Source organism: Notamacropus eugenii, chromosome 4 (assembly GCF_028372415.1).
Source record: "Notamacropus eugenii isolate mMacEug1 chromosome 4, mMacEug1.pri_v2, whole genome shotgun sequence".
NCBI classification, from domain to species: Eukaryota; Metazoa; Chordata; class Mammalia; order Diprotodontia; family Macropodidae; genus Notamacropus; species Notamacropus eugenii.
In genome coordinates, this window is record NC_092875.1 from 395553575 (window position 1) to 395566887 (window position 13313).

Below are 13313 nucleotides of genomic sequence, written 5' to 3' on the forward strand. Positions count from 1 at the left end.
AATGAGGATGGGTGGGGAGGGAGGAAGGGAGAGAATAAGGAACCCAAAGTTTTAAAAATGAATGTTAAAAATAGTTTTTGCATGCTACTGGGAATGGGGTATAGAAATCTTTTTTTGCCCTACAGAAAAAATAGAGGGGAGGAGGATGGAAGAAGGGTGGGGGGTGATAGAAGGGAAGACAGACTGGAGGGTGCACACTGTCCTGGGGTGAGGGGTGAGAAAGATGGGAAGAAAATTTGGAATTCAAATTCTTGTGGAAATCAATGTTGAAAACTGAAAAATAAATAAATAATATATATTTTAAAAGAACAAAAAGAAATTAAAATGCTATTAGTTATAAAGTTTCTGTTTGTCCCATGTTAGCTTGTCAACCTGATCCAAATAAGGAAAAAATCTGACCAGTGAAGGAAAAACCAGGAGTTGAGATAGATACAACTATAGCCAGGGTTTGAATTTTTCCCATTTTCTTTAGCATTTATCATCACAGAAGCATTACATATTGCCTCTTGGAACCCAAGAAGATATAAATTATCCTTTACCTCTCTGGCAAATACTAACATTTTTAATATAGTATAATAATAATAATACTCAAGATTTATACACCATTCTGTGAAGTTTTTATACACACATACATCATATCATTTAATCTTCATGATAACTAGGTAAAGTACGTGCTATTATTAATCCTATTTTACAGGTACAAAAACTAAGGATAAGAAGGGTTAGGTGACAGCCAGGGTCACCTAGCTAGTAAATATCTGATGCAGGATTCAGGGTTGGGTATTCCTGACACCAAATCTAGCATTCTTTCTACTGCATTGTACTATAATAATACTGTCTCATTTAGGAAACATTCTTCTTGCTTTCAATCACCACCTATGTTACTATCCAAAATTTTATCAACTATGTTGTGGAACTATGCTGGGTCCTGGGCACAAGAAAAACAAAGTTGAAATAGTTTGTACCTTCTAGAAACTTAAATTTTAGTCATGGGAAATACATATGTTATACACAAGTATCTGAGAAATATAAATAAAATGGAGAAAAAGATAATGGGGGGCACTTGTAACAGGAGAGGGGTGGCTAGAAAGGCTTAGTGCAGAAGGTGGTGTTTGAGGTGAGCCAAGCTAGGGATCCTAAGAGACAGAGAAGTGGAGGGAATGCATTGTAGGCAGGTAAAGCAGCCTGTGCAAGGGTAAAGAGCAGAGAGATGGAGTACTAAAGTACCACTCAAGAAAGAGTAAGAAAATTACTCTGTATTACTAATATAAAGATGAGTGCCATTTGCCCTTGAGGCATCAGATGAGCCATAAGTGCCTTTTGAACTTTCAAAGAATAATTCCATTGTTTAGTTAGATTTGTTAAGTGTATTGTGCCATATATTTTGTAAAATGATAATCAAGATTTGGGGGGTTTATCAGTTAATCAAAATATTTGACTAATTATCTGTGTGACTTTGGGCAAGTCACACAGAATATGAATGGAAATGTACCTCAAGGGGCATATGATTCAATCTGTTCCCAGTAGGATAGCCTAGTGGTTATGAACTTCAGCTCCATTTGGAAGGTGTCATTTTCAGAGGTTTTTGGTCCACATATAAGACTCCTGATTTTAGACCAACTCCTAAAAACATTCATGTATATATTGAAAATTAAAACCAATTATAAGGCTCATACAAGTGTATAAGAGCTGGAACTGAGGGGAAAGCAGAGTACAAAAAGTATAAGCAAACGAATGTATGCAAATAAACTGTATATAGGATAAACAAGAAATAAATGAGAGAAGGAAGGCACTAGAAGTAAGAGAGGATGGGAAAAGCTTCTGGGATTTTAATTTGGAATTTGAAAGAAGCCAGGGAGCCACTGAGCAAAGATGAGGAGTGCAACATTTCACATATACAACCTACATCAACAAAAGTTCTTGGGGGGAAGGGCACTACATAATTTTTAAAAGAATAGAGGAGTCCTAAGACCAAACATTGTATTCCATTGCTCTAATATAGTACTAAGAGCTAGTCATAATAATACAGTAATAATAGCTAACATTTCTGTAACCCTTACTATCTGACTGGGATTGTGCTAAGTGCTTTACAGTTATTATGGAGCATTATTATGATCTAGAGATAGATGTATAACTACTTAGCAGTATATGTGTATGAATCTCCCTGTTATTTATGCTGTGATTCAGTTGTTTTCAGTCATGTCTGACTCTTTGTGACCCCATTTGGGGTTTTCTTGATAAGGATACTGGAGTGGTTTGCCATTTCCTTCTCCAGATCATTTTACAGATGAGGAAACTGAGGCAAACAAGGTTCAAGGATTTACCCAAGGTAGCACAGTTAGTAAGTATCTGAGATCAGATTTGTACTCATGAAGATGACTCTTCCTGACTCCAGACTCAGGACTATCTCCACTGAGTCACTTAGCTGTGTGAATCTCCCTAACTTTGTGCCACATCCCATGCTCAAACATGCTGCCTTTCGGATCTATACAATGGGCCTATCTTGTAAGTGAAGAGACCTTATAATCAGGTCCATTTTTCCATAACTCAGCCTCCTAAACAAAGTGTAAGAAAGACTTGCCTTATCCTAAATACTGCTTTCTAGTAAACATAGCATCTAATAACGTTACAATTCTTAATCATTCAGCAGTTTTTGACACTACTAATTACTCTCTTGATACTCTGTAGGTTTTCATGACACTGATCTCACTTGCTTTTCCTCATAACTATCTGACCAATTCCTTTCATCTCCTTGGTTGAATCTTTATCCAGGTCATTCGCATTAACTATAGGCATCTCCTTCTATACTGTTTCACTTGATGGTCTCATTAGATCCCAGTGTTTCAACTATCATCTCTATGCAGATGATTCTTAGGCACATTTGTACAGCCTAAATCTCTCTTCCGAACTCCCATCTCTCATCTCTTGTTGCCACTTGATGGCTGTCTCCTACATATCTTAAATTCAACATGTCCAAAACTGAATTTGTTAGTTTCTCCCCTCCACATACTCTCTCCTCTTCCTAGGCTTTCTGTTAGTATGGAGGGTACCTTTTCACCCCCAGTATCCAATCGGTTGTCAAATTCTGTCATTTATACCTTCATAACATCTCTTCTATATGCCCCCTTCTCTCTTCCTGTTGCTGCCACTACCCTTGTGCAGGCCCCCATCTTCTCACACCTAGATTTTTGCAGTACCATTATGGATGGACTACCTGCCTCAGGTTTCTCCCCCACTCCAGTTTATCCTCTATATAGATGTCAAATTGCTCTTTTTAAAGTGAAAATTTGACCATGTCTTAGAATAAGAACACAATAGGATGAAAAATCTTAGCACAATAATGAAGGAAAAAGAGGAGAACCATGCAGAACTTCTGAACACAGAATATGAAATTTCTGTTGAGAGAATTCACATATCACTACCAGAGAAAAAAAGGCTGAAAGGCTGAAAACTCTAGCATATGTACTGGTTAAATTTAATAACTCAATTCAGAGACAACAAGTTCTACAAGCCATCAGGAGAAAGATCTTCTACTACAAAGGATATTCAAATAATATAAGGCTATTTATTCTATACCCATAAAAAAAAAAGGAGGAATGAATGGAATGATGTGTTCTAAAGAGTAATGAAGCTCAGGGTGCAGCCTAGGGTGATCTGTGCTGTAAATCTGAGCTTTACTATACAAGACAAAAGATGGATATTCAATAATAAAGAAGATTTTAAAGTAGTTTTAGAAAGAAAATCAGAACTAAAGAGATTATTTGCCTCTTGAACACACTAAATGACAGAAATGCATAAAGAGTAAATAAATGTGGCAGGCAAGGACAGCAACAGGGACAGCAAGGAGATCATTAAGAAACTTCTTTCCAAACATATGCAAGAAGACAGGGATGAAGGCAGAAATCTGGTAGAGATGACAGTAAAGAAGAGAATAAGGAGCATTATGGACAGAACCTGACAACACCATGCCTATGGATGAATACTTCTTAATTAAAAAATTAAAGAAGAGGATTCACTGAAGGGGAGGAGTGGAAATGAGACTATCAAATGAGAAGAAGACATCAAAGGTAAGGGGAAGAGAGCCAGTGGGAAAAGGGTCACCTTAAAGAAGACTGAAAATAACTGAAGGAGCATAATACTGTATCTATAGCAGAAAAGAGAACTTCAAACTGAAAAGCTTCTGCATAGGGAACGTTAATGAATCTAGGATAATAAGGGAAATGGTTGAATTGGGGGTGGAGATCTTTGTATTGAATTTTTCTATTAAGTGTCTGGTATCCAAGATAAATAAACAATACACACACAAATGTATATGTATATTCTAATACCGATTTCTCAAATGGTCAAAGGATATGAATAAACAGTTCTCAAAAGAAGAGTTGTAAAGTATTTACAACCACATGAAAAAATGTTCCAAATCACTAATAATGAGAGAAATGCAAATCAAAACAAGCCAGAAGTTTCATCCCAGAACCTGCAAAATGGCAAAGATGATCAAAAATGGGAACATTCAATGCTGGAGGGGTTGTGGAAAGCTAGGCACCTTAATACACTGTTTGAGATCTGTAAAACAGTATAACCACTGTGGAAAGCAATTTGGAAGTGTGCAAATAAAGTGACCAAGATGTCCATATCCTTTGAACCAGACACTCCATTATTGAGCTTACACTCTAAAGAAGCCATTCTAAGAAAGGAAGCCATTGTAAGGGAAGCCATCTAAGAAAAAAGTCACATGTATTCCAAAATATTTATATCAGTACTTTTTTGTGATGGTTAAGAATTAGAAACATAGTAGATGCTCATAGACTAGGGAATGACTAAACAAATTGTGGTGAATGACTGTAATAGAATATTATTGAGTTGTAAAAAAAGATGTGTGTTGAATACAAAGAAGCAAGGCAAGACCTAAATGAACTGATGCACAGTAAAGTAAGCAGAGTCAATACAGACAGAAACTACAACAGTGTAAATGGAAAGAATGACAGATGCAAAAAACCAAAAGGAAATGTAACAAAATGTAACAAAAAATGTAACAAACAAGATCAAATGGATTCAAATGAAGAGATAGAAGAGGACACCTCCAACCTACCCCATCATGGAGGTGAGAGGTCCACAAGTATCACACAACGCAAATGTTTTCAGACTTTTTCAATGTATCAATCAATTGTGCTGGCTATTTTCCTCCTCCCAAAAATACTATTTGGCACATGGGTGCTTCTCAGGAAGGGGGAGAGGAAAGGATATATGAGATGCTATGGTGATGTAAGAAACAGAAAAAAATCAATAAAAACTTAATTTTTACAAAAAGAATTGCCACATCATTGGGAGTTCCAGTGACTTGCTAAGTCACATGGCCAATGTTTGTAAGAGGAGGGACCTGAATCTAGATCTTTTTGGCTCTTTGAATAGTTCTCTATCCATGACACCATGCAGCCTCATATATTAAAAAGAAAAAAATTGTAGGATAAACACAAGGTAATTTGGGCCATTAGGGCCCTAGCAGCTAAGGGCATTAGGAAAGGGTTTATGGAAAAAGTTGCATTTGGGCTGAATTTTGAAGAAAACAAGAGGCTTTAAGAAGTAGAAGTGAGGAAAGAGGGGAGGACAATGAATGCAAAATCATGGAGAAAGGAGACAGAAAGTCATGTGTGAGGAGCCTGGGTCTGGCTCGGTATCAAAGTGTGAGAAGGGGAGTAATAAAGAAGAAAGTTGGAAAAGGAGCCTCTGAAGAGCCGTAAAATCCATGCAGAAGAGTTTATATTTAATCCTAAAGGCCACAGGGAGTTAATTGAATAGGATAGTGACATGATCAGATGAACTTCATAAGAATCACTTCTGCATCTTTGTGGAGTGTAACTTGAAAAGGAGAGACTTGAGGTGTTGCAATAACCCAGGGAAGAGATAATGAGGGCATGAATTAGGGTGGTGGATATCTGAAAGAAGGGGATATATATGTGTATATGTGTATACATATAAGATATTGTGGAATTAGAAACAAGATTCAGCAACTGAATGGCTATGGAATTGTAGTGGATTAGGCAAGTCAACATTGGGAAGACAGATCTTAAGACATCTTAATTTCTAATGAATAGGTACCAATTGCTACCAGCTAAACGTTATAATAATAAGGGTCCCTTCTCAGAGGGGGTAAGGACAGAATCCACCATGTATTATGATGATAAAGGCATATTTGAGCCCTTCGGAGTATTGTTCCCACAGCTGGGTAAAAGCAATCTGCTCATTCCTGGACACAACTAGGGCTTAAGTGAGGAAAGGGGAAGGAGTTGCCCTGACTAAAGACCCCAAGGGATTACTGAGGAGGGAGTAAGGAGATAGGGTTGATAGGGAGGCCTCATAGCTCCTACACTATCGAATTAAATCACAATAAATTCCAGAGAGTTCATGTGCTGCAGTGATCACACATGTCATAATCACATGAGATAATATCAGCAAATTCTAGTTCTAAATGTAAGTAACCAAAATACTTTTGCTCAAGGGCAAAAACAAAAACAAACAAAAAAGGCCCTTCTAATACTGTACAGTACTATCAATGTTTTGAGTACAAATCAGAGCTTGAGATAGTGGAAGTGAAATGCTTGCTGGGTACCAACTACTGGGTTACACAGTAGGGATACAAATCATCATGAAGCTAACAATCTAATGAAGGAAGAAAGTACTTAAAAGGCAACTGAAGACATCCAGATAGAATCCAGGTATGAGAGAGGGCAGGATCTTTCCTAAAATGATGTGCTAGGGAGAGAGTAACCTTTAAACCTCCCCAAACCGACAAATTCCATACTTTTCGTGTCCAAGAAACACAATTTAATTGTGAAAAAATTAAAATGTATATACTATCTTAATTTCTGATAATATGTCATCAAATAAAATATAGCAAACAACTCTGCAGCTATACTGGGTGACTGAGACAGAGGGAAACATTCTCAAGTATCAATAGTAGCAATACAGCATGATGTTGGTCATAAACAGTGATGAAAGATTTTTAACAATCTATTGCGAAATTTTAAGTCAATTCAAAAGTTATCTATTGTGAAAAAAGTTCATGTTATGCACATTGTATATGTCTCAGATGATAACACATGGGAGTGGGGAGGGATACTGATTCTATGAAGGATCATTTTCAAAGAAGAATGTTGGCCAGATATTAGGGATAGGGCCTGTACCTGTGACTTCATTGAATATCAGATAAAGAAACTTTCTCTTCTAGGGCAGGTCAGTGTCTTCTCTAGAGTCTTAATGCCTGGGGGACTGAGAAGTTAAGTAACTCACCCAGGGTCACAAAGCCACTATGTGTCAGAGATGGAACCTGACTTCTTCCTGGCTCTAAGGGCAGCTGTATGTCCACTATCCATCATGCTGCCTCACAGACAGGGAATGCCGTGACAAATGATTAAAATTAATACTCACCCATTCATCCAAATATATATATGCATGTATGTATGTATATATATATATATTTATAACACATGCACATCCATACATAGACATACACATGTATGTATGCATGCATAATACATATTTATAGCTATCACCTATATATCTTTTTTCCAAACAGTTGGAGGCAAGTGACATGTTACTATTGCTAATTCACGGTAACTGAGGCTCAAAGAGGTTCACTGACTTGCTCATGATCACACAGCTTAATAATGGCTAGAAATAAGAAAATCCCTAACAAAAGAATTCAGATCAATCAGTCAACCAGTCAATACATGAAAAAAAATAGAGCATAAAATTTTTAATGAAAAAATCAGAGCATAAAATGATATAATGAACCCTCTCTTGTATGGCATTTGGCTAAGAGGCTTTTTAAAAAATCAGCCAATAGGATGATATACTTAGCATATTTTACTATATACAGAAGGAAAAGTCTTATCAATGTTTGATGAAACTACAATTTTACCAGCATATGTTAAACAACTTGAAACTTTATTCAAATTCTGAAGAATTATTATGGGAAATATGTTGGAGGAAAAAACAACAGCAGGCAATAATAAATGCTGTGAGGAAACAACTGAAGAACTGATTTGAAAACTGTTTTGTTAAGTTCAAATGTGTCAAAAATTGGGGGATGGGGTGGGGAAATAGAGGGGAAGTTTTGGCCCTGCACAGAAACTGGTGACCTAAGCATGTCACTGCAAGGTTTATTAAACTGTGACACTGTCAGAGTGCTGACAAAGGAGGAAAGGAAGAGTTAAATGAATAAATTAATAACTTGGTAAAGCAGGGTTTTTTTCTAACTGTAAAGAAAATCATTGAGGAGGGTTGAAGCAGACTGCAAGAAAAAATTATATAAAATTCTTTCTTTGTCATTTTTACTTCTGATCAGGAAGAGGAAAGATAAAGGAATAAAGGATATAGCAAACAGCAATTTGAGATTTCCTTTTAGTTTAGTTATCAAGGTGCCTCATTCAGGATCCATATAGCTAATTTGAGACACTGCATTGTGATGAACCCAGGCAATAGAAAGAAGAACCAAAAGAGGGTTTTTCAAACTACTAGTACCACAGGAAAATCTTTGTTTGAATCCTGTCTCAAAGATTTTTCTAGTTGTGTGACCCTGGGCAAATCCCTTAAGCTTTCTCAACCTAATTTTTCTCATCTGTCAAATGGGATAATAATAGTACCTACCTCTCAGGGTTGTACTGAGGATAAAATGAGAAATTTGTAAAGTGCTTAGCACAGTAACCTGGCACATGGTGGTCACTTAATAAATGTTTGCTGAACTTGAATTTGTTCTACCTCCAGAGTATCTGTAGTCTCATATTCTCTCAATCTTCCCTCATATACTCACCAAGTTAGTTCTAGAGGATTCCATGAGATTTTATATATATGTAGATATAGATAGAGATGTATATCTATCTATATCTATATCTATATATATAGATATATATAGAGAGAGAATGCTCTAAAGACCTTAAACACTGTATAGTTAGTTAATATCACCAACTTCATCATCCCCATAGCATACTGGGAAGTTATGGACAAATGGAGGGTCTAGAGCTTTTCCACACCTGGAAGCATGGTAGGTGAGATATAATAAAAGTTCTCTCATGAATAGCAGAAAAGAAAGTCAAGGTTTATTTAAGTAGTAATTGATCATTATTAAATTAGCTTTAAAAAAAGTTCAGATTTATTCCCAAGTACATTTCTTAAAATCTCGCTTTATCTTGCCTTTGACAAGTTAATAATGAACAATTAGCATACAGTGAAATGTTCTTTTAATTAAACTATATTTTTATGGAAAAGACTTTAGAAGAAGAAGAATTGTTTTTGATTACCTATGCTCATTTTTTCACATCTAAAGAAAACCTTAAGTTAATGGATCTATTAGCAAGCACCACCATTCACAGGGTGGCAGCCATACAAATTATAAGTGCAGGGCCTCAGAGGAAGGTTGGCCTTGTTTTCCCAAATCTGATCAGTGACAGGAAGCATCATACAAGCAAATAGCTTTTGAAAGACAATGTAGCATTTTATGTCTCGCTCCTATTCTCTTCCAACAACCAAAAGAACTATAATAAACCAAGAATCAGAAGTTATTAAGATGTGAAACTTGTAGTTCTGAGAATGTTGAAAATTTATGGAAAGGTTGAATAGAAGGAATGTAAAACAAAAGTCTAAATTTAAAGTGTTACTAAAACCCCAATTTTTTTTCTATAGCCTTATCTAGGATTTTCCTCATGGCATTGCAATACTAGTTCCATTTTGCTTAAAATATGTGTAGCATGGAGTGAACTTTATTCTGGGAATCTGACTCTGCTTTTCCTTTTTCTGAAATAATGCAATCTAGATGAGATGTTTCTTTAACAAGAAAGCAAAAGGAAAAAAATAAAGCAAAGCAGATTCCAAATGGAACACTAAAGATAAAGAATTAAATACATACATATAATTATTAAGTTTTTTAATAAACCAAGAAAGCTAAATTTAAATGATTCTCTCAGACCACTAGCCATCCTTTGCAACATGGGTTTCAGAAACTCTTAACCCTCCTCCCTTTTTACCAAGAAGGTTTTCATGTTTGAAAATATACACAGGATGGCATATATCAGTTAAATTCTATCACTGATCAAAGAAATAAATGCAGGTTCTGAAATAACTGACTATAAAAGGACTTTTGAGTGTTGTGAGATAAATGGAACTTTCAGGCATTTTCCCTTTTGGGGACTTGTTTGTATTTTTATGGTGTGTGTGTGTGTGTGTGTGTGTGTGTGTGTGTGTGTGTTTTGGTTTGTTGTGCAGGAAGCTTCACAGATATAACAGGATGATTTAATTCTGAACAAACCTCGCCTCCCTAAATTCTTAGAATGTAGATGTATACCACTACCGGTATTCTTAGAGTTAGGCTTATACAGCCTCCCAGACCAAATATAATGAAGTAGAACCCACATTTCATTGGAATCCCTATTTTAAGCTATTTACAGACTTTTCTTTAAAACACAGGAAACCAAACATGAGACATTGCTGTAGATAATGATAAATAAACTCATGTGATATTCTTAATGTCTGTCAACAGAGTAAATGTTATCTATGCATACATGAGAAGGTTGATATAAAACTTTTACACACAGAAAACATCTTACAACTTAAAGAGAAAATTAAAGGTCTTTCTTATATACTCACTTGTCAAATGCTATACTTTATTCACAAGAATTCCATGGACTGGTCCAGATACCGATGTTCTTTTGGAGACATTTTAAAACAGGAACTCACAAAATGTCCTACTCCCTCTCCTAACAGGAAGTAAAATAGTTAAGAGCTATGTCTGAGCTAGAGCTGTAAAAATGAGTGAGGAATAATGTGCCTCAAAATCCATCCAAAAGTCTATGTTTGGACAGAATGCCAGTTCTGGAGACAGGAAGATCTGAGATTAAATCCAGCCTCGATGCTTACTAGCTGTGTGACCGTGGACAAGTCACTTAACTTCTCTTTGCCATGTTTTCCTCACCTGTACAATGTTGTGAGGGTAAAGCGAGAAAAATTTATAAATCACTTAGAACAGTTCCTCGCACCTAGAAATTGCTATATAAGTGTTAGCTATCATCATCATCACCATTATCATCATCATGTCAAGCATCTTTACTATGAAATAGAAAACAACAGGACCACAACAGATGATTCCAACTTAAGGTGTTTTATTGTACCAGTCTGACCTCTCTGGGTTACTATGTTTATATTCTGTTTACTAAAACGTGGTTAACGCCACTTCTCATTGACAAGAAATGGTAATGGAAGAATAGAGCAGCTGATAATTGGATTCTGCTCATGACCCCCTTGGGAACACGAGCCATAGGCAACTTGGGGATTTGGAAAGAATTTGTTAATTGCCAACCAAAGGCAGTGTCATGTCTCCAGAAGAGTTGAGAGTCCCACAGTCAACAAATAAGCAAAGTCTCATTCGGGGGCCCCAGCAACTGCACTGCACAAAATGTATAATTTCATAAGAGTTGGCTACAAAAGTATCAACAGTTCTCACTTCTGTAGGGATTTGGACAGAATATGCTGTTCTTATTATTGTTTGTTTCTGTCACTAACACCTAAGAACAGAGAAACTACAGGTTAATCTCCTTCCTAGAGTTGAAAAACTATCTTGACAAATGTCTCTCTACTCTCTAAGTTATCAGGTAGAATGAAGGGTTCCTTTAAAGAGCAAAAGAAGCAATTCAAAGGGAAAAAGGAAAAAGGAAATTCTACCTTGTGTTAAAAGTTGGAATGAAGAGGAAGGAAAGGAAGTAGCACCACCAATGGTCTGAAGCTATATCACGTGTATGACTGTCTTCCTGTATGCTGCCCAACTGGCTTGAACAGTATGGATTCAAGAAGCAATGTAGACAGTCAACAAACATTTATTAAGTGCCTCTTATGTGCCAGGCACTATACTAAGTGCTGAGGATACAAAAAGGTCCAAAAGACAGTTCCTACTCTTAAGAGGTTCACAATCTAATGGGGAAGATAACAAGCAAACAACAAGTTACATACCAGATAAACAGGAAATAACCAGCAGAGGGAAGGCACTAAAATTAAGAGCAGTTGGGAAAGGCATCTTATAAAAGATAGGCTTTGTGTTGGGACTTGAAGGAAGCCAGGAGACAGAAATGAGGAAAGAATTCCAGGTATGGGAAACAGCTAGAGAAAATTCCAGGTGCTGAGAGATGAAATATCTTGTTTGAGTAACAGAAAGAAGTCTAATGTCACTGGATTGAGTACATGGGAGGGAATACAAGTGTCAGAAGGAATAAGAAATATTATAATAACATATATGATATAATAACAAATTAAATAGGGAAAGGGGGGGGTGATGATAAGTTATGAAAGGTTTTGAAGGCCAAACAGAGGGATTTTATATTTGATCCTGGAGGTGATAGGGAGCCACTGGAATTCATTGAGTGAGGAGGGGAGGTGTGATATGGTCAGATCAGCACTTTAGAAAAATAATTTGTCAGCTGAACCTATTGAGACTAAAACTGAAGACCACTAATTAGTCTTGTTGATTAATATCATGACTACTGCTAGAAGAAATCCAGAAAACATTACTGGAGTAAGTACATTTCTAGTCAAGAAGCTGAGGATCTTAGGAATGTGGGTGACATTTTTCACTACTGATAATTGAAGATAGGGGCCTATGAAAAGAAAACCTGACTGGGAAATGAAGAGCTGGTTTAAAAGGTGTGGGGGTGGGAGTAGAATTTGGGGGCCATGGTTTAAAATTTTAAGGCAGTTTCAATGTCTTAGAATACATGTTATCAATGATCCTGTCAATTTACACCCCAAGGACATATCCTATGGATATATATGGTTTTAATAAATAAAGTAACTATAGCAAATAAAAAGAAAAGTAAAATATAGTAAGAAAAAAATTCATTTATTCAACCAATAGTTAATAAGTGCTTACTATGCAAAATAAGGAACTGTGCTCAACACTATGGGAGATCAAATATTAAATGGTCCCTGCCTTCAAGAAACTCAAGAATAAATATTATTATTACTACCCTTATTAGGATTCTTATAAACTTATGAGTACTAAGGTTTGAAGAATCTTCAGGTTTTAAAGGAGGGCTCTTGGGTAGCTTAGGAGTGTCTAGCATCACTGTTAAACTTATATCCTGTTTACATGGCTGTTGATTCATCCCTTTTCCAAAGCCTGATCAGTAGTTGTCATTTCATTTCGATTTTCTATAATTCACATTCCTTTCTCTCTCTCTCTCCCCTCCCTCCCTTCCTCCTTCCCTCTCCCTCCCTCTCTCTCTCTCTCTCTCTCTCTCTCTCTCTCTCTCTCTCTCTTTCGCTCTCTCTCTCTC

General features: G+C 36.4%; 1 protein-coding gene across 2 annotated transcripts in view; it reads right to left on the reverse strand.

Annotated features, from left to right (window-relative positions):
* The window catches only part of BCL2 (BCL2 apoptosis regulator), a 234694-nt gene that overhangs the window by 91113 nt on the left and 130268 nt on the right, over positions 1–13313 (reverse strand). The gene's annotated exons all lie outside the window — the stretch shown is intronic.